The sequence below is a fragment of the Bos indicus genome, chromosome 5 (assembly GCF_029378745.1).
Source record: "Bos indicus isolate NIAB-ARS_2022 breed Sahiwal x Tharparkar chromosome 5, NIAB-ARS_B.indTharparkar_mat_pri_1.0, whole genome shotgun sequence".
Taxonomy (NCBI): Eukaryota; Metazoa; Chordata; class Mammalia; order Artiodactyla; family Bovidae; genus Bos; species Bos indicus.
This window is the reverse complement of record NC_091764.1, coordinates 30,137,234-30,161,476: the sequence shown is the minus strand read 5'-3', so window position 1 is coordinate 30,161,476 and position 24,243 is coordinate 30,137,234. Positions and strand designations below refer to the sequence as shown.

The 24,243-nt window shown below is 46.4% G+C and overlaps 1 protein-coding gene across 4 annotated transcripts in view; it reads right to left on the bottom strand.

Annotated features, from left to right (window-relative positions):
- The window catches only part of NCKAP5L (NCK associated protein 5 like), a 51,563-nt gene that overhangs the window by 16,982 nt on the left and 10,338 nt on the right, over nt 1-24,243 (bottom strand). Inside the window, exons 1-2 of one of the 4 annotated variants that reach the window (XM_019960622.2) lie at nt 14,389-14,407; nt 14,021-14,081 (exon numbers count right to left, since the gene is read on the bottom strand). The exons of 2 other annotated variants lie outside the window; for them this stretch is intronic. The gene's annotated coding sequence lies outside the window, so the exon portion shown is untranslated. Of the gene's footprint in view, nt 1-14,020; nt 14,153-14,388; nt 14,408-24,243 lie in introns of those variants that run through there. One more of the 4 variants, XM_019960623.2, reaches the window with a different exon arrangement.

Here is a 24,243-nt window from a genome sequence, read left to right as displayed (position 1 = left end):
TCTGGCCTAAAGCATCTCTCAGCCCCAAGTATTCCCACTGGTTTCCCCCACCCCCTCACTCAGGGCCAGAGGCAGACAAGAATTTCCTTCCCTCCTCCTGACAACTGGCCCCAGGAGGGGGCAGTTGACAACAATAGCCCTTCTGAGGGGCAAGTGTCCATGGGGAAGGGGCCCACTGCACCCCTCCTCCAACTTCCTCCTCACAGGCACTCCAAGAACCTCCAGACCATGGTGGAGGTTCTTTCAAACCGACTGTAGGTCAGTCAGGGCAGGAGGAAGGGTAGCGGTGTTGTGAGCCCAAAAGGCTTATAGATGTTGATACCCTTTGTCTCTCCTCCCCAGATCCTTTCTGTTCCCCGTTCACTGCATCACCCAACAATAAAAGCAGCCGCTGGGGGTAGGGAGAGAAGGGGCTCTGACAGACTCAATGGGTTTATTTATAGGGCCACACGCCAGGGGCTCTGCAGCCAAGACGCCTAGCCCCACTCCCAAAAGTCCAGCAGGCCCATCCTGGCCAGGCCAAGGGAACTGGAAAAAGCCTCAGGCCAGATGGTTTGGCTTGGCTTATAGTTCCAACAGTGCAATTTATTTGCTGTGTGACTTTAGGCAGATCGCTCCATTTCTCAAGGATTAGTTCTTTCATGCCAAGTGGAGGTTCTTCTAGAGCAGAGGTTCTCAAAGTGAGGTCCAGGGATCCTGAGGCCCTTTCAAGGAATCCACCGGGTCAAAACTATTTTCACAATATCACTAAGACATGATTTGTCTTTTTAACTCTCTTTGTCTCATGAGCAGGCAGTGACATTTTCCAGAGACTACAGGATAAGTGGTAGCATGACAGACTGAATTCAGAAGCAGATATGAGAATCCAGCTGCCTCTGATTAAGTCAGACACGACAGATTTACAGAAATGAAGAACAATGTCATTCTTTTCACTATTTTTTGTTTTGGAAAATAGATAATTGTTTTTCATAAAATGTTAACATGGGTTATTGTTACCTTAAAATGAATTAAATATTCAAAACTCTCAGTTCTAATTTATACGACAGTGAATGTCAGTAGGTATAATCCATGTGAACCAAAGCTCTTTGGGGGGGGTCTTCAATTTTTAAGAGTGTAGAGGGGTCCTTAGACTCAATAGTTTGAAAAGAATCACTTTTCTTAGAACAATGTTATCCAGGAGAACTTTAGTGATGATGAAAATGTTAATTCTGTGCTGTTTAATAAACATGGTAGCCACCAGCCACATATGGCTACTGAACATTTGAAATGTGGCTAGTCCAATGGAGGAGCTGAATTTTAAATTTAAAAAGCCATATGCAGCTGGTGGCAACTATACTGGACAGCGAAGTTAGATCCCTGGGCCTCTTGACTTTAGCATTCAAGGTCAAAGCCTCTTTCCAGTCCAGAGGCTACCAGGAAGGAAACACAGGCCTGGATACTCTGTCCCCAGGCTTTGTCTCACATTATTTCTCACTGTCTCTTCACTAAAGGAAGGCCATCTAAGCCAGATGGGCAGTCCTGCTGGCCCTCTTACTGAGGCTTAGAGTTGCTCTCTCATTCTTGGCAACAACTATGTCACACCTTTGCCAATCACCTCATACTTCTGGTCTACCATCTTCCCTTGTTTCCGCAGAGGACTGGCCATCAGAGGGAAAACCCCTCAAACCTCCTGCCACCACCCTCCCCTCCTCTGTCCCTCCTCTCCTCCTGTTACAGCAGAGGGGCTGCTCTTTCCCCCAGCAAGGCCAGGACTTCCTGTCCCAGACCCTCCCCAACTTCAGGGTCTACTTCCAGAACGGATTTTTCTCATCTACCTTTACAACTTCTCAGGTACTTTCATCTTAAAAGTGATTTCCCCTTGACATTTCTCCAGACACTGTCCTCTTTTGCCTTTCACAGCCAAACTTCTTTAAAAAAAAAAAAAAAAAGCCATCCTTCCTTCTCATTCTTTCCTCAACCTGGTCCAACTTCAGTAACTGCCACAAGGCTAAATCCTACAGTACTTTTCAGTCCCCACTGCTTTCTCAGGTGCCTCTGGTGGTTACTTCCTGCTGGACTTTTTTTTTAAAGCTTAGAGACATAGTTCAACTCACACACAACTCACTCATTTAAAGCGTACAATTCAGGGGTTTGTAGCATATTCACAGATATATATATATATAGATCATGACCATAGTCAATTTGAGAACATTTTCATCACCCCTTAGTTACCATCCCCTCATGCCCAAACCTAGGAAACCACTCATCTATTTTCTGTCTCTATAGCTTCCCCATTCTGGGCATTTCGTATGAAGGGAATCATATAACAGGTGGACTTCTGTGACTGGCTTCTTGCACTCTGCATGTTTTCAAGGTTCATCCCTGTTGAAGCATGTATCAGTACTACATTCCTCTTCATGGCCAAATAATATTCCATGGTATGACTACGCCACAATTTATCTATTCAGCCACTAATGGACATTTGAGCTATTTCCACTGTTTGGCTATTATGCACAAAGCTGCTCTAAGCACTGCTGTTAGTTTCACATGGATGAAAGCTTTCATGGGTATACACCTAGGAGTGGGACCGCTGGGTCATATGGTGACTTTAAGTTTAAATTTTTGAAGAACTGCCAGCCTGTTTCCCAAAGTAGATGCATCATTTCAGAGTCCCATCAACAGTGTGATGGGATGTGCAATTTCTCCATGTCCTCACCACTCGTTATTGTCTGATTTCCTAATTCTAAGTCACCTTAGTAAATGTGAAGTGATACCTCATTATGGTTTTGATTTCTGTTTCTTTGACTGATGATGTTGAGCATCTTTTCAAGGGCTTATTGGCCATTTGCATGTCTTCCATGGAGACAAGCCTATTTAGACCCTTTGCCTATTGTTTAATTGCAGTATGTGTCTTTTTTGCCATCGAGTTGTCAGAATTCTTTATATATTCTGAACACAGGCCCCTTATCAGATATATGATTTGCAAATACTTTCTCCTATTCTGTGGTTGTCTTTTCACTGCCTTGATGGTAACCACTTCCTCCTGGACAACTGTTCCCTCGTCTACCACATTTCTCTCTTTGCAGCCATCTTCCACCTCTTCTGTTATTTATTTGTGAGAATATGTTGTGTATACTTTGTTAACATTTTCCTGATGGCTGAGAGGTAAAGAATCTGCCTGCCAATGCAGGAGATGTGGGTCTGATCCCTGGGTCAGGAAGATCCCCTGGAAGAGGGAATGGCAACCCACTCTAGTCCTCTTGCCTGGAAAATCCCATGGACAGAGGAGTCTGGCAGGCTACAGTCCATGGGGTCACAAAGAGTCAGACACAACCTGATGACTGAGCACATGTGTGCACTTTAAAAAAAAAGGAATGGGGGTTCCCCTGGTAGCTCAGTGGTAAGGAAGCTCTCTGCCAATGCAGAGGACACAGGTTCGATCCTAGGTCTGGGAAGGTCCCACATGCCTCAGAGGAACTAAGTCTGTGCACCACAACTACTGAGCTGGTGCTTTAGAGCCTGTGAAACACAACTACTGAAGACACGAGCCCTAGAACCTGTGCTTTGCAACAAGAGAAGCCACTGCAGTGAGAAGCCTGAGCCAGCAACGAAGAACAGACCTGCTCGCGGCAACTAGAGAAAACCAGAGTGAAGCAAGGAAGACCCACCATAGCCAAAAACGAATGTGTGTGCTAAGTCTCTTCAGTTGTGTCAGGCTCTTTGTGACCTTATAGACTGTAGCCCACCAGGCTCCTCAGTCCACAGGGACTCTCCAGGCAAGAAACTAGAGTGGGTTGCCATGCCCTCCTCCAAAGGATCTTCTTGACCCAGGGATTGAACTCTAGTCTCTTATGCCTCCTACACTGGCAGGCAGGTTATTTACCATTAGCACCACCTAGGAAGCCCTAAAGAAATAAATAAGACTTAAAAACAAAACAAAACAGACTTTATTTGGATCTTATGAGTTTTTCCACTGATGTCTTTTCCACTGGTATTCTATCCCAAGACGCAATACAGGATCCCACGTTGTGGTTAATTACCATGACTCCTTAGTCTCCTATGATAGAAGACAGTTCCTCAGTCTTTGTCTTTTATTACCTTGACACTTCAGAAGGAAACTGTATTTTGGAAAATATTCCTTAATATGAGTTGGTTTCATGTTTTCTTCAATGAGATTGGGGTTATGGATTCTAGGAAAGAATATTACAGAGGTGATGTGCCCTTCTCAGCACATGCTATCAGGGGGTATGTATACATGACGCTGAGAAGTCTTATTACTAACGATGTTAAACTTTGATCACTTGGTTAGGTGGCGTATATCAGTGGGCTTTGCATCATAACAAGACTATTTTTCTTTTGTAGTTAATAAACATTTAGGGGGGACAACCCTTTGTGACCATGCAAAATCCTATTTCTGCTTAAACTTTCACCCACTGATTTTAGGATTCATCAGTGGAACTCGCCTGCAGCAATTACTATTGTGCTCTAAAGATAACTTTTGATTTTTCTCATTCCTTGTAATTTATTAATTAGAAGTTTTCTGTAAGGAAAAGCTGTCTCTTCACTCCCATTTATTTACTTAATTACATATTTGTATCAGTATGGACTCACAGTATGCAATATTTTATTCTTTGGATTATAATCTTAATATTATCATCACCACTTACTTTTACTGCTTAAATGCCAGCTTTGGCCATTCTTTCAGGTTGGTTCCTGTGTCCTTTCAATATGCTTTCATTAAAAAAAAAAAACAAAACTGGGCTGTTCCTGGAGGTCCACTGGTTAAGAATCTGCCTTCCAACGCACGGAATGCAGGTTTGATCCCTGGTCAGGGAACTAAGATGCTACAGGGAGCTAAGCCTGTGCACCATAACTACTGAGCCCATGCGCCACAGCTAGAGAAGCTTGCAGTCCACAACAAAGAGCCCTCGTAGCCCCCAAAGACATTATTTTTAACATTTGCTTACTTTCTGGTACAGAAGATGTCCCAGGCTTATCTTGCATTTTCCCTGCCACAATCTTTTTCTAGCAGAGCAATCTTCTTTCTAAAACTGTAAATCTGATTGTGTCCCTTTCACGTCAAATCTTCCCATGACCTCCTAGCTTTGGGGACAGATGAAAGCACTCAACGCGGCCCTGGAAGCCCTGACCTGGGCTGGCCCCAGAGCAACATTCTTCTGAAAAGCTGTCCTGGACTGACGAGGCCCCCACTGATCTCTCATCTTCAAGTGCGTCCTGCATTTCAAACAGCAATGCATCCTGTTCTCCAGCACTCCTCTGAGAAGGGGTAACTTCCATGCTGTTAGAAGGGGAGCTCCTTGAGGAGGGACCCTGCTTATACTGATACTTCTGTTCTCCCCAATTCCTGCCGCTGAGGCCCTGAATTTGGTGATCTCCTTTCAAGACCAGAAAGAAGGGACAGGTGAGGATTCATCATGTTTCCTTAAAGATCTCCAATGACCCTGCCCCCCGCCAAGTGCTTCTGAAAGGCCCATATGACAAAACACACGCAAAGTGAGAGAGGGCATTTTCAGATTTGCCCTGAACACTGATATGACCAAGCTCTCAACCTTTGCCCAGGTCTCAGCGATGCCCTCTGAAAAAGGGATTCATCTACTCATTCTGCAGATTAGGAGGTACAATGCTGGGTACTGGGGGGCAATTTAGAGATGGGTCCCCTCTTCTCAGACTTCCTGGAGCTTTCAGACTAGTAGGGGATGTAAGCCATGCAGGTAGATAGCTGTACTATGAAGGAGGTTCCACAAGAAAAGTCTTTGTAGAACTTTAAAAAAAATCAGGAGAGAAATATTAGGTTGGAGCTGGAACAGTTTTTCAGAATTGGAGGCATCTAGTAAACTTAGCCTTTATAGACAGACACGGTTTGGGTACAAGAAAAAGGGAAGGGGGTCATTCCAGGCAGCAGGAGGCAGAAATCTCTGGGTGTGCATGGAAACAGTGACTCAGTGCAGCTGGACTGAAGGGCGTTTGAAGGTGAGTGCTTCCTGCTCCCCTGGTCCATGCTAGCTACTAACTCCTCTCCTATTCCCAGACCGAATACGATAGTCAGCATCTTTTCAACAACCTGGATGTAACCAGAGGCATATGCTGGGTCCCCCAGGAGGAACCAAGGCAGAGAGGTTCCTGGAGATGACAGAAGAGCTGACAACTGGAACTTCGGTGATCTGCTCTCAGATCCGAGAAAAAGGGGCCTGGAAGGTCACACAGCCTGTTGGTGCTCAGGCTGCACTGCAGGCCCTGAAGAGATAGGCATATACTCTGCTAGCCCCCATGCCCGGCCCCTAGTGCTCACACCCCCAAGCCCCATATCCTAGCTTCTTTCTTCAAAGGGAACAGCCTCTGGCCAATCAAGTGCCTTCCACAGCCAGGCAGCTTTAGTGTTGACTCAGTGGGTGCCATCTGGCCAGGGCCCATGGGTGACCGCCTAAGGTGCCAGCTCAGCTCAGGGAGACGCAGCTCTGTTCACCCACAGGCCCTGCTCATCCATGCCCATAAATACAAGCTAGGCTTCCTGGATTCTGATCCGGCTCAGGCATACTGCATGCCCCTAGGTGAAGCCTGGAACCACCCCGACTCTTATCTGTAAAATGGGGTGAGCTCTCTCTGACTCCTCTCTTCCCATAGGGCATAGAAGAGAAGGATGAGGTCACGCCTGGAAATGGACTGCAGCTGAGAGGTCCCCTTGTGTGGGGTAGGGATATGTGTGGGGGAGGAGCTCGGCAGGACCGTTAGGGAGAAACCCTTGGCTTTGATGCTGCCCTCCTCCTATGGGCCCCGTGGGCTTCCCAGGAAAGCAAGGCGGGTAGAGAGGAAGGGACAGCAAAGCCAAGAACTTGAGCTTCCTTCTAGCCCCAGGGACAGGAAGTGAGGTGCCGTCTACAGAGGAAGTGAGAGGCAAACACCCCCCAACTTCCCCTCAGCCTGAAGTGGAAAGGAAGGCTCTAGCTTCAGGAGCTCATAGCCCCAGAGCTGGGGAAGCTGAAGGTGGAGGGGGCAGGGAGGAGGCATTTTTGGCACTATCTGCCAAGAAAAGATGGCCTCTTGTCTGAGACACAGTAAAACTTAAGGGGTCCCGGACAGTCCACAGATTGGGGTAGTGGGAAGAGGAGCACAACCGAAGTCAAATTGAAAAACCCAGCTTTCCAGGTCACACGGGACCATTTCTGCAGCGTTGGTCCTAGACCCCTGCCCCAGCTCTGTGCTATGCCACGTGCCTGCCCCAGTATACACACATCCCACCCGCACACCAAGGTGGATAGGGCCTCTGACTATCTGGTCTGACAATACTTGTCCTTTCTTTGCAGCCTCCATCACAGCTTTAATTCTATAACTGCTTAATTTTTGATTGACATGGACTTCTGGGATCCCCACTGTACCCCCAGAGTCTGGCATCACACTGAACACTTAGTAAGAGCTGGCTGGAGGTTTAGCATCCCTGAGAGGCTGGTTTTGGCATCTGAATGAAGTCTGGTATACAAAAGTAAATGAACCCTGCTCCTGGCCTGGGGTTGACTGGGGGACCCTGAGGTGGGTGCTAAAGGACAGAAATCAGAGACCCAACATGGTGGCAGAAGAAAACACTCTACACACAAATATTGCCAACAGGTAACAGATGAAAATAGTACATGCCACATGCTATCTTTGGGTAAAGGGGGATAAAAGGATGTTCATATTTGGTTTTGTATTAAAAGATGGGGGATATGTAAGAAATTAATGGGACTTCCCTGGTGGTCCAGTGGTTAAGAATCTGCCTGCCAAGGCAGGGGACACAGGTTCGATTTCTGGCCCAGGAAACTAATATCCCACATGCTGTGGGGCAACGAAGCCGTGCGCCACAACTACTGGATCCACGTGCTCCAACTACTGACGCCGGCACGCTCCAGGGCCTACCAGCCGCAAGAGAAACCACTGCAATGAGCCCATGCGCTGCAACTAGAGAAAAGCCCTCGCAGCAGCAAAAGCCCCAAACAACCAAAAAGAAAAGAGAGAAATTAAGAAGTGATCATCTATGGGGGGAGATGGCACAGTGGTAAAGAATCTGCCTGCCAATGCAGAGACTCAAGAGACCCAGGTTTGACCCCTGGGTCAGGAAGATCTCCTAGAGAAGGAAATGGCAACCCACTCCAGTATTCTTGCCTGGAGAATTACAAGGATAGAGCAGCCTGGTGAGCTACAGTCCACGGGGTTACAAGGAGTTGGACGCGACTGAGCACACATACCACCACATGGAGGAAGAAGAGGGTGGACGTCAGAGTGAGATTTCTCAATATATGCCTTTTTGTATCATTTTGATTTTGGGACTTTGTAAAAAAAAAAAAAATCTAGTGAAAAAAAGAATATAAACTTAAAAAAAAACTGTTAGAAGGAATAAACACTTGACCATGTGACTTGTAAGGACCAGGCCCCAGGGATGAGGGAGGGTGAAGAGGTCTCCACAGGGGAGTGTGGGGTCTGGCCAAAGCACACCAGTTTCTTCTCTCCCCTTTCTTCCCAGTAGTGTCTCCCCAAGTTTGGGGAGAGGCCCTCCCAGCCGTCGGCTGTGGTGTGCTTTGGTAGCAACAAACTATTCAGAAGTTAAATTAGGGCCACTTCTTCCTAGCTAAGAGCTGGGTTCATTCTCACTCCTGGGAAAGGGGTAAGGTTGGCCAAGGGCAGAGGTAGGAGCTTGGGCAAGGGGAATGTTTGGGGCAGGTGGAGGTAAAGTGGGGTAAAGGGCTCCTGAAAGTGCCTAGGGCTTCCGAGAGCAAGTTCTGGGGGTGTCTCAACAGATCCTCACACAAAAGGGCCAATTACAGCCCCCACATCAAGCCAGCTGGGGATGAAATGAATCAGCCCCTGGGAACTGCGGCTGCCGAGGACTCCAGCGCCACACCCCAGGAGTTACAGGGCCCCTCACATTCCCCTCTAGGAAAGACCTCACCACTCTCTTACCCAGAGGGTCTACAGGGAGAGACGACTTCATGCCCTGCATTAAAGTGAGAACTGCAGACCAACACCCCAAGCGGTACTCAGCGTTTCAGGCAACAGCATGAGCAGCAGAATGGGGTGTTTCTCCTTTCAAAATACCTATACTTAAAAAAAAAAAGCTTAGTGAGTCTTGGAGAACTCCCAGAGCTTATTGACCAGCATAAGGTTCAGGGAGCTGTGCTTACTGGGCTCTTCCCAGCAGCTGCTGGATTTTTAGAAATCAGGACTAACAGCAATGATAATTCACCTTAATAACAAGCTGGCCTCCCTGGGCCTCTTTCATCTGTGTAACTCCCAGAGAAGCGAAGATGCTAATTATCAAGCAGGTGCCACACCCCAAAGATGATGTCTTATTAATCCATCAGCAACAGACTGGGAAACTGAGGCCCAGGGAGAAAGATTTCTCTCACAGGGAGCTAAGGATATAGGATGCCGAGGGCCACTGCGCAGTGAAGAATCAGAGGTGCCCGCCCTGTACCTGCTGGGTTTGGGACGGTGCTGAAGACAAGGGTGCTTCTTTCAGAGGCGGCCAGACTTGAGTTTGGGGTGAAGGTGAGGAAGACCCCAAATATGTCCCAAGCCCCTTCCCCAGACTACAGCAGAGCCTGGTGGTAGCCTCGGCCGGGAGTCTGGGGTTTTGATCTTGAGTCAGAACACACTACTCTCCAAAGCGTCATCTCTGCAACCTACACAGCCACTGTGGGGTAAGTGAGGGCTCAGAGCTCCAAACAGCACCACACCACAGCCCCAGTCCATGAAGTGGGAGCAGGGGGCACCTGGCAGCCGACTGGCTAGATCAGATCAAAATCATCTCAAGTGTGGAGACTGCTTCTTTGGGATCCAAGCCCATCTCTGTAGCCCCCACACACTTTTGGCACTGATTTTTAAAATGAGATCTTTCCTACAGCAAAGCCTGCTTAGTTGGCCACTGCTTCAGAAATCCACAAGGAGGCTCAGCTGGTCTGTACTTCCAGGAGACAGTGGGCAGAGAACCATAGAAGACCAAAGGTCTTTTCCCACTGTACCCATGGAGGGAAGCAGCAGCCACTGGAATGTGCATGGAACTGGAAAGGGGAGGCTCTGAGGACTTCCCTGGGGGTCCAGTAGTTGAGACTTCGCCTTCCAGTGTAGAGAGGTGTGGGTTTGATCCCTGGTCAGGGAGTTAGGATTCCACATGGGCCAAAAAACCAGAACATAAATAGGAAAAGCAATGTCACAACAAATTCAATAAAGACTTTAAAACTGGTCCATATAAAAAAAAATCTTAACAACAACAACAAAAAGATGGAGGCACTGCAGCTTACTACATGTGCTTGGTACCATGAGAGATGCTGGGAACAGACACAATCTCAGCTCTGGGGAACCATAAGTGTCAAACCAGGTAGCAACCAATGAAGGACCTTGTCTTCCAACCCTCCAGGGCAGAGCCTGGGGAAAAATATTAAGGGTGCTACTCTAAACAATTTGACGTTGTTTTTCTTCAGCATGTTAACAGAGCTGACCAGAGCCCATGGGGGACCCTGAGACAAAACTCTGACCCACTAAGGGCTTAGGTCTCCACAATCTCAGGTTCAAGAACTGCCCTCTCTGCTTTAAATCTGGCCCAGCCCCCTCATGCACAAGAAATTTAAGGCAAATGGTACAATGTAAAACAACAGACCAGAGTCAGGAGCCCTGCTTCTGACACTCGCCACTGTATGAATCACTTCCTCTCTAGATTTCACCGCACCTCCCTCTTTTTTTTTCAGTTTCCCCATTTTTAACACGAGGGCGTTGGACTAGACTGTCTCTAGGATTCCTTCCAGCCTGTGACTCTATGTTGTTTTGATGCTGTGGCAGATCCCAGATTGATTTACATAAATTTGCATGTTCAATCAGAAATCCTAAACTCCCAAGTATAGAAAATCCAATCAGTCCATTAGTGCAGCCAGACTGAGGGCTGAAGGAGCCTGCCAGGTTTGGGAGGGGACTGTCAAAGCAGACAGTGGTAGTAGTGGTGAATCAGGGGAGGAGCCGGGGAAGCAGGAGCAGGAGCAGCATTTGTCCTGAGAGATGTGCTTCTGATGACCCAAGGCTGAGGGGGCCAGGGACCCCTCTTTGGCTGCAAGGCAAGAGTACTTTCTCCTCCTGCTTCTAACGGGGCCTCTGGCTGGCCAGCCTCAGAGCCACACCCCAAGAGGAAACAGCAGCCTCTGCCTAGCAACAGCCGCATCCTTCACTCTGACAGGGACTCCACCATTAGCTACTTTCTGGGAAACTGACCTTCCTGGGAGCTTCCATTCTGCATCCCAGGGGCTCCTAGCAGTGAGGAAGGCTTCCTTCGGGGTCTAACCTCAATACCCTCTGCTGTAGCTTCACTCCCGTGGGCAGCAAGGCCCAGGGGAAGAGGGCTCCTGGGGAGCAAGCAGAGGGAAAAGCAGTGCAAGAGAATGTGCTCCATGGGCAACTGGTCCCACGGCCTCTCTGCCCACCACACCTCCTTTGATATCCCCCTCAGCACCCGGAGACCAAAGGGTGAAAACAAACAAGGAGAATGTGAAGGCCTTTGGCTCTTGAGCTAGAGAGCAAGTCCCAACCTGGAGAGCCTGACTCCTGAGCAAGCTCTATCCCCAGGAGGGAAGGAGTCCAGGCAAGGTGGGGTTGGGGCAGCCTCTCTCTGCTGCTGCTGGGCTGGTGTGGCAGGGTCTGGGAGGGTGGCTGGGAGCTGGGGGTGGTGAGTACAGAGGTGAGCTGAGTGGGGCCAGGCTGGGCAACAGCGGTGGGGCTCTCCTTGCCCTCTTCCCATAAGAGAGTGGAAGAGTGTGCCGTAGTCCCTGGCCCAGATCCTAAAACAAGTCCCAACAGCTGAGATGCAAACTGTCTCCTGGGAATCTGCTTACCCTGCTGGCCCTTGGCTGCCTTCTCCTTTCTCAACCCCTCCCCAAAGGCCCAGCTCAAAGACTGGCCTGCCAGGGTGTTTCACCAGAGGCCTTGATGGGTGGGCCAAATCCTAGCCAGCAGTTCATACTCCAAGGCACCAGGGGTGAGCAGGGCAGTGGTTATTCTTAGGCAGGATAAGGGAGTCTGCACCCCTCCAACTCTAGGTTCTAATCCTAAGCAATTTACCTCTCCAAACTTAGCTACCCTGCTGGAGGACCTTTCTCCCCTCCAATTTCACTCATCAGTGAAACCACACAATGTCAAAACGTGGAAAGGAATGGTAGAGCTTTCTAGTCCAACTGCTGGATTTTACATATGGGAAAGGAACACCAGAGAGGCAAACTACTTTGGTTAAGGTCACACAGCAACCTACGAAGGGCAGGGACCAGAGCTTCTGACTCCCAGTTCACAGTGATAGCAGTTTGATCCTCACACACTTTGGTTTCCATTTGCCTGTTGTAGAAGGGCCTTCTTCCCTGCAGCCCAGGCCATCTCCCTCTTCAGGTTCTCACCATCCTCCAAAGGCCTGACCTGGAGAGCTAATACCACCTCATGCACAGACCACAGACTGAAAACAAAGTTGAACTACATGGGAATATCTCCCCAAACAGGGATGCAAGTGTTTCTCTGAGGTAAGAAACCCACTAACCCCAGGTTGTTCTCAGAAGGACAGGGACCCAATATGAGAAGTGAACTGTGTTATCTCCTTTCTTGAAAGACAAGGAGTCTCCCAGTCAGCTTGCATGTCTTGCAAGAGAGAGTCTGCAACAGGGCAACTGGGTTAGGTTCATTTCCCCCAAAGTACCGTCCACCGCGTGCAATCGGGGAGACCTGGGTTTGATCCCTGGGTTGGGAAGATCCCCTGGAGAAGAGCATGGCAACCCACTCCAGCATTCTTGCCTGGGGAGTCCCTAAGGACAGAGGAGCCTGGCGGACTGCAGTCCATGGGGTCGCAAAGAGTCGGACATCACTGACCAACGAAGCACACACACTGTCCACTGAACCGTCAGCCTCTGACCCTTCGCTACCCCTCCTCCAGGACCACACGTGTTCCAGGCATCTGTTTCCACCGTTATCCCTGGCGGACAATTGTGCTTAAGCAGGAGGACCCGTGGCGGGGAGGGAGAGCAGTGGTAAGAAGGGAATAGAAGCTCTGCCTTTACAGCCAGGCAACGCGGCAGCCTAAGACCCCTGGCTTCTCAGGAAGGCCGGCGTTTAAGAAATAGCAGCTGGACAGGCTAGTGGATAGCGCTGAGACACCTGGAAAACCAGGCCTGTGGGAGATAAGGGTCCTCCGTGCCCTTGGGGCGGCGCCAGGGCCGGAGAGACCGCGGGGCCTTGGGCCCAGGATCAGGAGACCGGGGCTGGGGTTCAGACAGTCGGTCTTCTAGTCGGTCTAGGCCAGGGGAGTGTCGGGCACAGATAAATTCTCTGCATTCTTCTGGCACCGCAGCCAGGACCCAGAGAGCCTTTCCTGCAGGCGCTGCCCTGGCTCCACTCCCTGCCCAGCCCTTCTCCCTTCCTCAGCCTCTTTAGTGTTCAGCCTGCACAGCTCCCTTTCTCCTTTCCGCAGCCCCTCAAAGCCACCGAAGGGTCGTTCCGGGAGACCCCGAGCTCTCCGCCTCTCCCCACCTCCCATACGCCCCACCGCCCCAGGCCACCGGGACTGCAAGGAGTGAGAAGAGGAGCCCGAGGCTCCTCTCCGCGCCTGCGCTTTGGGGAGAGTCTCCCCCCAGCAACAACCTGGCACCGCTAACGGCACCCGGGCGGTGGGATGCGGGTGGGGTGGGGTGCGCAGCTGGGGCAAGGTCAGAGCTTTTAAAGGGGGAGGGAGACCGGCCCCCCGGAACATCCCCCTCTCTGGAAAGTTTCCCTTCCGGGGCCACGGAGTGTGCGCGAGGATGGCGCGGGGGGCGGGAGGGTGTGGGGTGGGGGTGGACAGAGTCGCGGCTGGTCTCCCCGGGGTGAGGGCGGCGAGCTCTAGGGGACGGCAGCGAGGTCCGGCAGGAAGCTGCGCCGCCCTCTCCGGCCCAAGGCTGCCACGAGAGTCTTACCCTCCATACCTCCCACCCTCGGCCCGGGGCTTACAGACCCTTCACTCGCCGCCCTTTAAATTGCAAGTGGGCCCAGAACTCACCAAAATCAGGTGCTGAGCTGGGCCAGGGCAGGCCGGATCCGCCGGGTCCATGGCCGCGGCTCTGGGGCGGGGGGCAGAGAAAAGGGGGGGTGCTGGGGCCGCCTCTTGATGTCAAGGCTTTAAAGGGGCCAATGAACCCCGCCCCTCGCTCAGACCCCGCCTCCCCCTCCCGCGTAGCCAATCCACGTTCACTCTGGATGCGCGCCCCTCCCAGCCCCCTCCCAGCCCCCTCCAGATGTTCCCAGGACAAGAGCTAAGTCCGCCCGGCTGGAGCGCGCTGCTTCCGCCCTGGAGGAAAGGGCCTCCCCTACAAGCCATTCCCGCCCCCACCCCATCACCCCCCGGATAGAGACACAGTCTTCTCAGACCTGGCAGGGTCGGGGCTGGTAAACCTCCCCAGTGCCGGGATAGGAGAAGCCAGGCTGGGCCGAGCGGTGGTGGCATGGGAGGCATCTATAGCAGAGAAAACTAAGTAGGTGCACGCGGGTTAGTGGGCATGCGCGTCTGCTTCTGTAGGGCTGGGCGTGCACGTGTATATGTGGTTGTGAGCGTCGGTGTTTGTAACTCGCTTTCCTGCATACGTGTTGGGTGTAAATCTAAGGGAAGAGGTTTGAGTGCCGGCTTGGCCTTAAATGCTCCCCCCACCCTTTTCTTCCTTCTGGATCGGGTCCTTTTAGCACTATGGAAATCTGAGCCCTGGAAACTGGCTCTGCCCCGCTCAGAGCAGTGCTGGTCTTTTCCTCACTAGTTAAAGAAGAGAGAAGGGTGAGCAGAAAAAGAATACAACCTTGTTCTCAGCCACTTGCTGTTTCAGTGGGGACCAGATCCTTCCTTGTTGAACTGTTTGCTTGAAAGAGGAAAAGCCAACAGCCCACTTAGGTCCCTGAATGGCCTCAGAGCTCCCTTCTATATGATTCTCATTGGTCCTTGGTTAAACAGCTATTTGCCCTTGTCTGGATACCATATAAGCTGGCCCATTGATGCTGGTTCTGAAGTGGGTTCTGCAGAGAAATACAAAGGGATCCCTAGCCACAGTCTCTGCGCATTTTATTAAAATTGGGGTATACACCATATTATCCAGTAAATGAACATAAGAGCTGAGGGAACATAGCGTGCTCAAATTGACTAGAATTAACCAAGAATTCCACTCTGAAGGAGGCTCCTTAATTTAAAATGGAATTTGAAGGGCAGAGAGCACTTGAGTAGAATCTAGGCCAGGTAAGGACCCAAGGAGATTCAGGTAGGAAAAAGCAAATTATCTGCATGGGACAGTGAGCAGATACCAGTGGTAGGGTGGGAAGTGGGAGAAGTTAATGGAGGAAGTTTTGTATGGAGGAGATAATAAAGATATGGATTTGAAAGGACAAGTAATAAGTCATTTTGGATTCTTGAGTGTAGAGGTAGCTTGATGAAAAGAGTGCCTGAGGATAGTGATTATTGGAGCCTAGAAGATAAGATGGTGGTTACTCCCATCAGATCTCACCTTTGCTTTAAAACAATTAAAAAAATAGATTTATCCTTCAGTTCAGTTGCTCAGTCATGTCCGACTCTTTGCGACCCCATGAATCGCAGCACACCAGGCCTCCCTGTCCATCACCAGCTCCCGGAGTTCACCCAAACTCATGTGCATCAAGTTGGTGATGCCATTCAGCCATCTCATCCTCTGTCGTCCCCTTCTCCTCCTGCCCCCAATCCCTCCCAGCATCAGAGTCTTTTCCAATGAGTCAACTCTTTGCATGAGGTGGCCAAAGTATTGGAGTTTCAGCCTCAACATCAGTTCTTCCAGTGAACACCCAGGACTGATCTCCTTCACAATGGACTGGTTGGATCTCCTTGCAGTCCAAGGGACTCTCAAGAGTCTTCTCCAACACCACACTTCAAAAGCATCAATTCTTCGGTGCTCAGCTTCCTTCACAGTCCAACTCTCACATCCATACATGACCATCGGAAAAACCATAGCCTTGACTAGACGGACCTTTGTTGACAAAGTAATGTCTCTGCTTTTTAATATGCTATCTAGGTTGGTCATAACTTTCCTTCCAAGGAGTAAGCGTCTTTTAATTTCATGGCTGCCATCACCAACTGCAGTGATTTTGGAGCCCCCAAAAATAAAGTCTGACACTGTTTCCCCATCTATTTCCCATGAAGTGATGGGACCAGATGCCATGATCTTTCTTAGTTTTCTGAATGTTGAGCTTTAAGCCAACTTTTTTACTCTCCTCTTTCACTTTCATCCTTAACATACAATAAAATTCATAGATCTCGGGTGTTTTGTTTGGTGAATTTCAACAATAATATATTCACCTATGTAACCCACCTGAACCGTCACCCACAAAGAATTTGTTCATCCCCCTGCACAGTCAATTACCCTTTACCTACCAACACCCACCCTTGCAACTTCCTGAATTTTATCACCATCGTTGTCTGTTCTTGAATATCACATAAGTGGAATCATATAGTATGTACTCTTTTTTGTCTTTGTTCTTTAGCTTAATTATGTTTTTGCCATTCAGCCATGTGTAATCTATTCTTTTATATTGCTGAGTAATAGTCCATTGCATGACTGTATCATAATTTGTTTATCCATTCTCCAGTTGATGGATATTTGAGTGTTTCCATTTTGGGGCTATTGTGAATAAAGGTGCTCTAAATATTCTTGAACACATCTTTTTGTCAATGTATTTTCATTTTGAGAGAACGCACCTTATTTCTTATGATAGATAGTGGCATCTTTAGAATCCTTAAGCATTCTTATTCATTCAGTCATTTAACATTTATTGAATAGGAATAATAATAATAATGTTCTAGTCTTGGGTTTTCAACAAATATGAGACATGATGGTTTCCTGAAAAGGTTTAAAAGTCCAGTAAAAGTCCACAAATCTGTTGCATTCCAAAGTCACATGAAAAAACCTTGAGTCTGCCAGGCATTTCTAACTATTTTTGGATGTTTCCAAATAGCTAAATTTTGGAAGCAAACAAGCCATCTAGATGATTTTTTTCTTTACATTCAGATGTTTACCCTTGTTTAATAAACACAGCCAAAACATCTGCACTTGTCAGAACAAGTACCTATTCTCCTTAACTTAAAGACTTTTGCACACTTTAGACATACAGATTTTGGCAGATTCTCTATGGTTCACAGACCTTTATCTTCACTGACAGGAGGTGAAAGAAGTATAGCTACAGTTGCTCCATGCTTTCTGTCTTTGATGAGGCTTAATACACATTAATTTCTTAATGGTATTATTCACTTATTAAAAATTATACTGAAGTCCCAACATCAGTTTTCTGATCATAAATTGTTCTTTCTTTGTTTTTTTCCGGCTGCAATGGGTCTTTGTTCCTGTGCATGGGCTGTCTCTAGTTATGGCGAATGCGGGCTACTCTTCCTTCTGACGTGCGGGCTTCTCACTGAGTTGGCTCCTCTTGTTGTGGAGCACAGGCTCCCAAGTGTAGGGGCTTCAGTACTTGGAGCTCACAGGTTCTAGAGTGCAGGCTCCGTAGTTGTGGCACATGAGCTCAGCTGCTCCAAAGCATGTGGAATCTTTACAGACCAGGGATCAAACCTGAGTTCCCTGCATTGGCAGGTGGATTCTTATCCACTGTACTGCCAGGGAAGTCCCATTAGTTGTTCTTTACTTGAGTTATCCATGTTACAAAACAAGCTAGGCCTCTTAGGTTTCTGGTTGCTGCAAGCTGTTGGTACTACACGAGTTTGTGGCATGGTCTAACTGTGCATATAGTGCTGATGAATGACTGGTAGGTGGCATCTCAGAGAACCATGCCCTCACTGCTCACATCAGTACATTGAATAGGGTTCTCTACTTCAATACCATGTGGTCATTCATTTGGTGTTACGGCATCTTCATTCTTCAGTTCGGCATTGTAGCCATTTGGCTACTGTGTTATTAGGTTGATGGAAAAGTAATTTGCTGTTTTGGACCATGAATTTTAAACCATTATAACTTGGCTGAAACACATCTTTATTAATCAAAATAGAAACCATTACAATCAACACATTTTTACCAGTGAGAAATACGTTTGTTTATTCCTATAGCATAAAAATCCATGTTTTGGGTTAGATGAACTCTTGAAAAGCATTTTCTGCCTCCTGCTGGTTATGGAAGCATTTTCCCAGCAAGAAGTTGTCAAGATGCTTGAAGAAGTGGTAGTCGGTTGTTGAGAGGTCAGGTGAATATGGTGGATGAGGCAAAACTTTGTAGCCCAATTCATTCAACTTTTGAAGTGAATGTTAATTGTGCAACGTGCAGTTGAGTGTTGTTGGGAGAAGAATCGAGCCCCTTCTGTCAACCAGTGCCGGCTGCAGGCGTTGCAGCTTTTCGAGCATTTCATCGATTTGCTGAGCATACTTCTCAGATATAATGGTTTCGCTGGAATTCAGAAAGTTGTAGTGGATTAGATCAGCAGCAGACCACCAGAAAATAACCAAGACCTTTTTTTGGTGCAAGTTTTGCTTTGGGAAGTGCCTTGAAGCTTCTCGGTCCAGCCACTGAGCTGGTTGTTGCTGGCTGTCATATAAAATCCAATTTCATCTCACATCATAATCTGATGGAGAAATGGTTCATTGTCATTGCATAGAATAAGAGAAGACGACACTTCAGAATGATGATTTTTTTTTTATCTGTGGTCAGCTCATGAGGTACCCACTTATCAAGATTTTTCACCTTTCCAATTTGCTTCAAATGCTGAATGACCATAACAGTCTACCTTGAGTTCTTAGGCAACTTCTTGTGTAGTTGTAAGAGGATCAGCTTTGATGATCCTCTCAATTGGTCACTGTCAACTTCCAATGGCTGGCCACTGCGATATTCATCTTCAAGGCTCTCGTCTCCTTTGCAAAACTTCTTGAACCTCCACTGCACTGTACATTTGTTAGCAGTTCCTGGGCCAAATGTGTTGTTGATGTTGTGAGTTGTCTCCATTACTTTATGACCCATTTTGAATTTGAATAAGAAGATCACTCCAATTTGCTTTTTGTCTAACATCATTTCCCTAGTCTGAAATAAATATAAAATACACAGCAAGTAATAAGTCATTAGCAAAAAAACATAAAGCAAGAAATGTGCATTAAAATGATGCACATTTATTTAAGAATGTATTCCAATATCAAACAGCTAAGTTCAACAATGCAAAATACACTTGTTGGTGAACTGACCCCAGTTTAGAATTCCTGACATAAGGAGACAGTTGGGTTGGTAACCTGACTCTGATTTTTTTATGTCTTTCCTGCTCACTAGGAGGAAGAAAGGAGCTGGGAAAAGGCTATTATTTGGTTCATTTGCTGAACAGGAATAGATCTGCGCTAATGCTGCTTAATTCTACATAGGACAACATGTTCTTTGGGTTTTGACAGCATTGCCAGTATGTGATTTGAAAGTGTCTACTTGGCACAGATATGATGGATCTGCTCAGGTCCTTGAACCTCATTTTCATCATTCAAAAATTCATATTGAATCTCTACTGTATCACAGGCACTGTGCATGTAGTATTAGCTACCTAATAAGGAATTCACATGAGATATGATAAGTGATGAGACTGAAAAGGTAATTAATTAGTGGGGACAATCATGCTTTATCCTAAAAACAATGGAGAACCTTTGAAAGGTATTAAGCAGGATGGGAGGGGGGTCATAATTAAAATCGTATTTTAAAAAGATCACTGTGGTGGCAGTGTGGAGAACAGATTATAAAGAGCAAGACTGAAGTAAGGGAGATCAGATAGAAAGTTTTTGTAGTATTTGAGAACAATTAGAAACTATTGATTCAGGACTAGGAAAATGATAGGGGTGATGGAGAGATGACTTAAAGAAATAAATAGTATTGAAGTCAGCAGATCTTAGGATTGGAAGAGGAGGGAAGCAGAGCGCTAAGCCAAGACCGCTGGACCACTCACTGAAACATCAAAAACACCTGAAGAAGAGCAGATTTGGGAGAGGATATGTTCACTTCCAAACATGTTCACATTGAAATGCCTGGGAGATGTCCAAGTGGAAATGTCTAGACAAGAGGTCAGAGCTTCCCTACCATTGTGCCTCAGGAAAAGGTTCCCAGTGTGCTGCATGTTGATCTTCTCAACTCTCAAAGCAGCACAAGCTCCCTTCAACAGAGCACAGTCTCGGTAAGGTGGACTGCCACAAAAACACCATCATTTTCTGCGTGTGCCATGATGTAGGAAACGCTGGGAAGTACTGATGCATGGTGATGTTAAATACTTCTGAAGCTCAGGAGAGATGTCTGGACTACAGATAAGACATGGTGAGTCATCAGAACATAGGTAATAACTAAAGCCATAGAGTGGAGGAGATCATGCAAAGAAAGACAGGAAACTGGGACAGAATCATTAGGAAGAGTAGAGAGGGGTCTGCAGAAACGGAGGAAGACAGCTGGCTAAGTGCTGTCACCAGAGCCCAAGAGGTTTCCAAAAAAATGACTAAATAGTCCCTGATATTGATGTCAGGCCGGATCAGGATTTAGATATACCCACTGACTTTAGCCACATGTGGTTGGTGACTTGGACAGAATAAAATTTTGAAGGGTTGAGAAAGATGTACGAAGTAAGGGATGGAGAAAAGAGGTATTTAAAACTCTCTCAAGAATTTTGGCTATGTTGTGAGGGAAAAGTTAGATAGATAGATGGGCGGGACAATGGGGGATGAGAGAGAATTATTTTTAGAAAGACACTGCTTCTTAATTTTCAGAAATATTTAAAATTAATTATTTTTAAAAAGCACTAAATACAGTTTAAAAAATCAAACAACATAGAAGCAATTATTTGCTGCATTCCCTACCTCCCAAAATGAGCCATTTGAACTTTTTGGTTGATTCTTTAATATGATTAAATATGCTTATACTTATAAAAATGAATTCTTTTATTTTTCACTTTTAAATATTGTATTACCTTCTGTGTGTATATTCTTTTTAAAAGGTAAAAAAATGGGATCTTACCATTCAAGTTGTTCTGTACCTTTCTTCTTATACTTAAAATATCTTGGAGACCTTTCAATATTAGCATATGTGGATCTACCTTCTTCTTTTTAAAAAATATTTATCTGGCTGCACCAGGGTTTAATTGCAGCACGTGGGATCGGTTTCAGTTGTGAACTTTTAGTTGTGGCATGTGGGATCTAGTTCTCTGACCAGGGACTACATCTGGCCTGCCTGCATTGGGAGCACCGAGTCTTACCCACTGGACCACCAGGGGAGTCCCTACCTTGTTCTTTAAACAAGTGCATAGTAATCCATTTATGGCTGGGCCATACCGTTTCCTGCTGATGGACATTTATGTTGTTTCCAGCTTTTCACTTTTATCAACCGACTGTAATGGATGATATTGTATACAAATCCTGACATACTTTCGTGAGTATATTCACAGGATAAATTCCTAGCAGTGGAATTTCTAGGTATGTTCAGTAAACATTTTGGATAAATACTGACAAATTGCCTTTCAGATTGGGTATGCTAATTTATATTCCCACTAATAAGGTATGAAAATACTTACTTTTCCAAATCCTCACCATCACTGTTTAAAAATTTTGTGAATATTGCTCTAAGTGATGAAAATATTCTTTCATTGTTTTTATTTGCATGTAATTAATAAGGAGTGAGATTTAACAAATTTTTGGGTGTTTATCTGCTGTTATCATCTTCTGTGCATGTCTTTTTCTAATAGATGTATAAGAGTTGGTTGTATTATAATGAAATTTGCCCTTTGTCACATGTATTGCAAAGTTTTCCTAGTTGGGAGTTTGTCTTGTGACTTTATTAGATTTTTTTTCCCCCTTTGCCTTAGGTAGTCAAATTTATCGATCTTTTTCTCTATGGCTTTTGGAGTCTTGTGTTTAGAAAGTACTCCAATTTTTTAAAATTACCTTTTTTCTCTAGTATGCTTATGGTTTTCTTTTTAAATATGTCATCCAGAATCTACTTAAATGGCAAAAAGCATTGTTATTTCTCACTACTGCTCAGAATGACATCTCCCTTCCAGACCAACCAGTCTGTTCTCAGTGAATAAAACATCCATTTCTGTGTACCCTTTCAGAGAGATTCATTTTCTTGGCTTATAGGGCATGCTCCTTGTCCTCTTGTTACCATTGAAAAAGCTATATAGTTCTGTCCCTTAGTAGCCCTGGGGAATTGGTTCCAAGACTCCAACTGATAGCAAAATCCATGGATGCTCAAGTCCCTCATGTAAAATGTTGTAGTGTTTGCATGTAACCTATGTATATCCTCCATTATACTTTAAATCATCCCTAGATTACATGTCATACCTAATACAGTATAAATGCTGAAACAGTTATAAATACAATGTAAATTCAAGTTTTGCTTTTTGGAACTTTCTGTAATTTTTTCCCCCAGATACATTTGATCCATGTTTGGTTAACTCTGTGGATGCAAAACCTACTGTTATGATGATTTTTCCTTTTCTGAAGCTCACCTGATCACATGCTACTATCTATGAGCCTCTCTTTTATCCCCCTCAACTTTAACATAGTTGCTAAAAGAAATCTAATCTTTAGGAGCCTGGGTTTGTTTAACTCAGGAGTCTACAACCCCTGGGCCACAGATGAGGTACCTGTCAGAGGTCTGTTAGGAACTGGGCTGCAGAGCAGGAAGTGAGCAGCAGGTGAGCAAGTGAAGCTTTATCTGTATTTACAGCCGCTCCCCATCACTCACATTACGGCCTGAGCGCCACCTCCTGTCAGATCGGTGGCAATATTAGATTCTCATAGGAGCCCGAACCCTAAGCCTAAAGTCAAGGTGGAATATCTTGAGGTTGCCACAAAATAGAAATAAAATGTACAATAAACGTAATGCACTCGAATCATCCTGAAGCCATCACCCCACCCCCACCCTTGTCCATGGAAAAATTATCTTCCACAAAATTAATCCCTGGTGCCAAAAAAGTTGGGGACTGCTGGTTTAACTGATTCCCACCCCCCTGTCCACCCTGCCATAGCAGCTAAAAGCATGCTGGGTATATGGAAGGAACTTGATAAATTACTTTTTGATTTGTCATAAATGTGTAGTGTTAGCCACATGTGGCTAACAAGCATCTGAAATGTGGCTAGTCCAGACTGAGATGAGCTATAAGTATAAAATACACACTAGAGTTTGAGAAGGCAATGGCATCCCACTCCAGTACTCTTGCCTGGAAAATCCCATGGACGGAGGAGCCTGGTAGGCTGCAGTCCATGGGGTTGCTGAGAGTCGGACACGACTGAGCGACTTCACTTTCACTTTTCACTGTCATGCATTGGAGAAGGAAATGGCAACCCACTCCAGTGTTCTTGCCTGGAGAATCCCAGGGACGGGGGAGCCTGGTGGGCTGCTGTCTATGGGGTCACACAGAGTCAGACACGACTGAAGTGACTTAGCAGCAGAGTTTGAAGGCAGTATTAGAAAATAACATATCTCATTAATAATTTTTATGTTGACTGCATGTTGAAATGCTAATTTTTGAATATACTGGATTACAGACATATATTTTTAAAGTCTGTCCAAGACCATTCTTCATTCTTATTCCTCAATAAGTCTCTTGTCATGTTTGGTGTTGGTTCCTAAATTAGGCTATTTTGAGGATAAATAAAGATGATCTTTTCTTGAAGCCAAAGATATTCTTACCATCTCCAAAGGCTCTCCTAGGCCATTACACAATCATTACCCTCTTGGTACTGGGACCTCATCATTATGAGCACTATTTACACATCTCGTTTGAAACTAACTGCTACAGATTTCAAATACAACAGTTCCTCCCCAGAGGTCAGGTAACTGCTGACCTATAGCCTATAGAAATGTTGGGAGGTCATGTTCAGATGCTGAAGCATCTCCCGAAGCTTTCAATGACTGAAGATTCCTCAGTTACCCATGTTGATGGAGCCCCAGCCTACTCCTTTGGTCACCGGGCCATTTCCTGCCATCAGGAGTTATTTGGGACAGGTGCCACTTGGCTTGTAGCCTAGTCTCACTGTAGTCAGAATCCCTGTATTAGTTTCCTATTCCTGCTGTAACAAATCATTGCAAACTCAGTGGTTTAAAACAACACAATTTATTCTCTTACAGTTCTGGAGATCAGAAGTCTAAAATCAAGGTATTGGCAGGGCAACATTCCTTCTGGAGGCTTCTGGGGGGAGTCCACTTCCTTTCCTTTTCTAACTTCATTTCTTGGCTCCCAGCCCTTCCTTATATCACTCGGGCTTCTTGC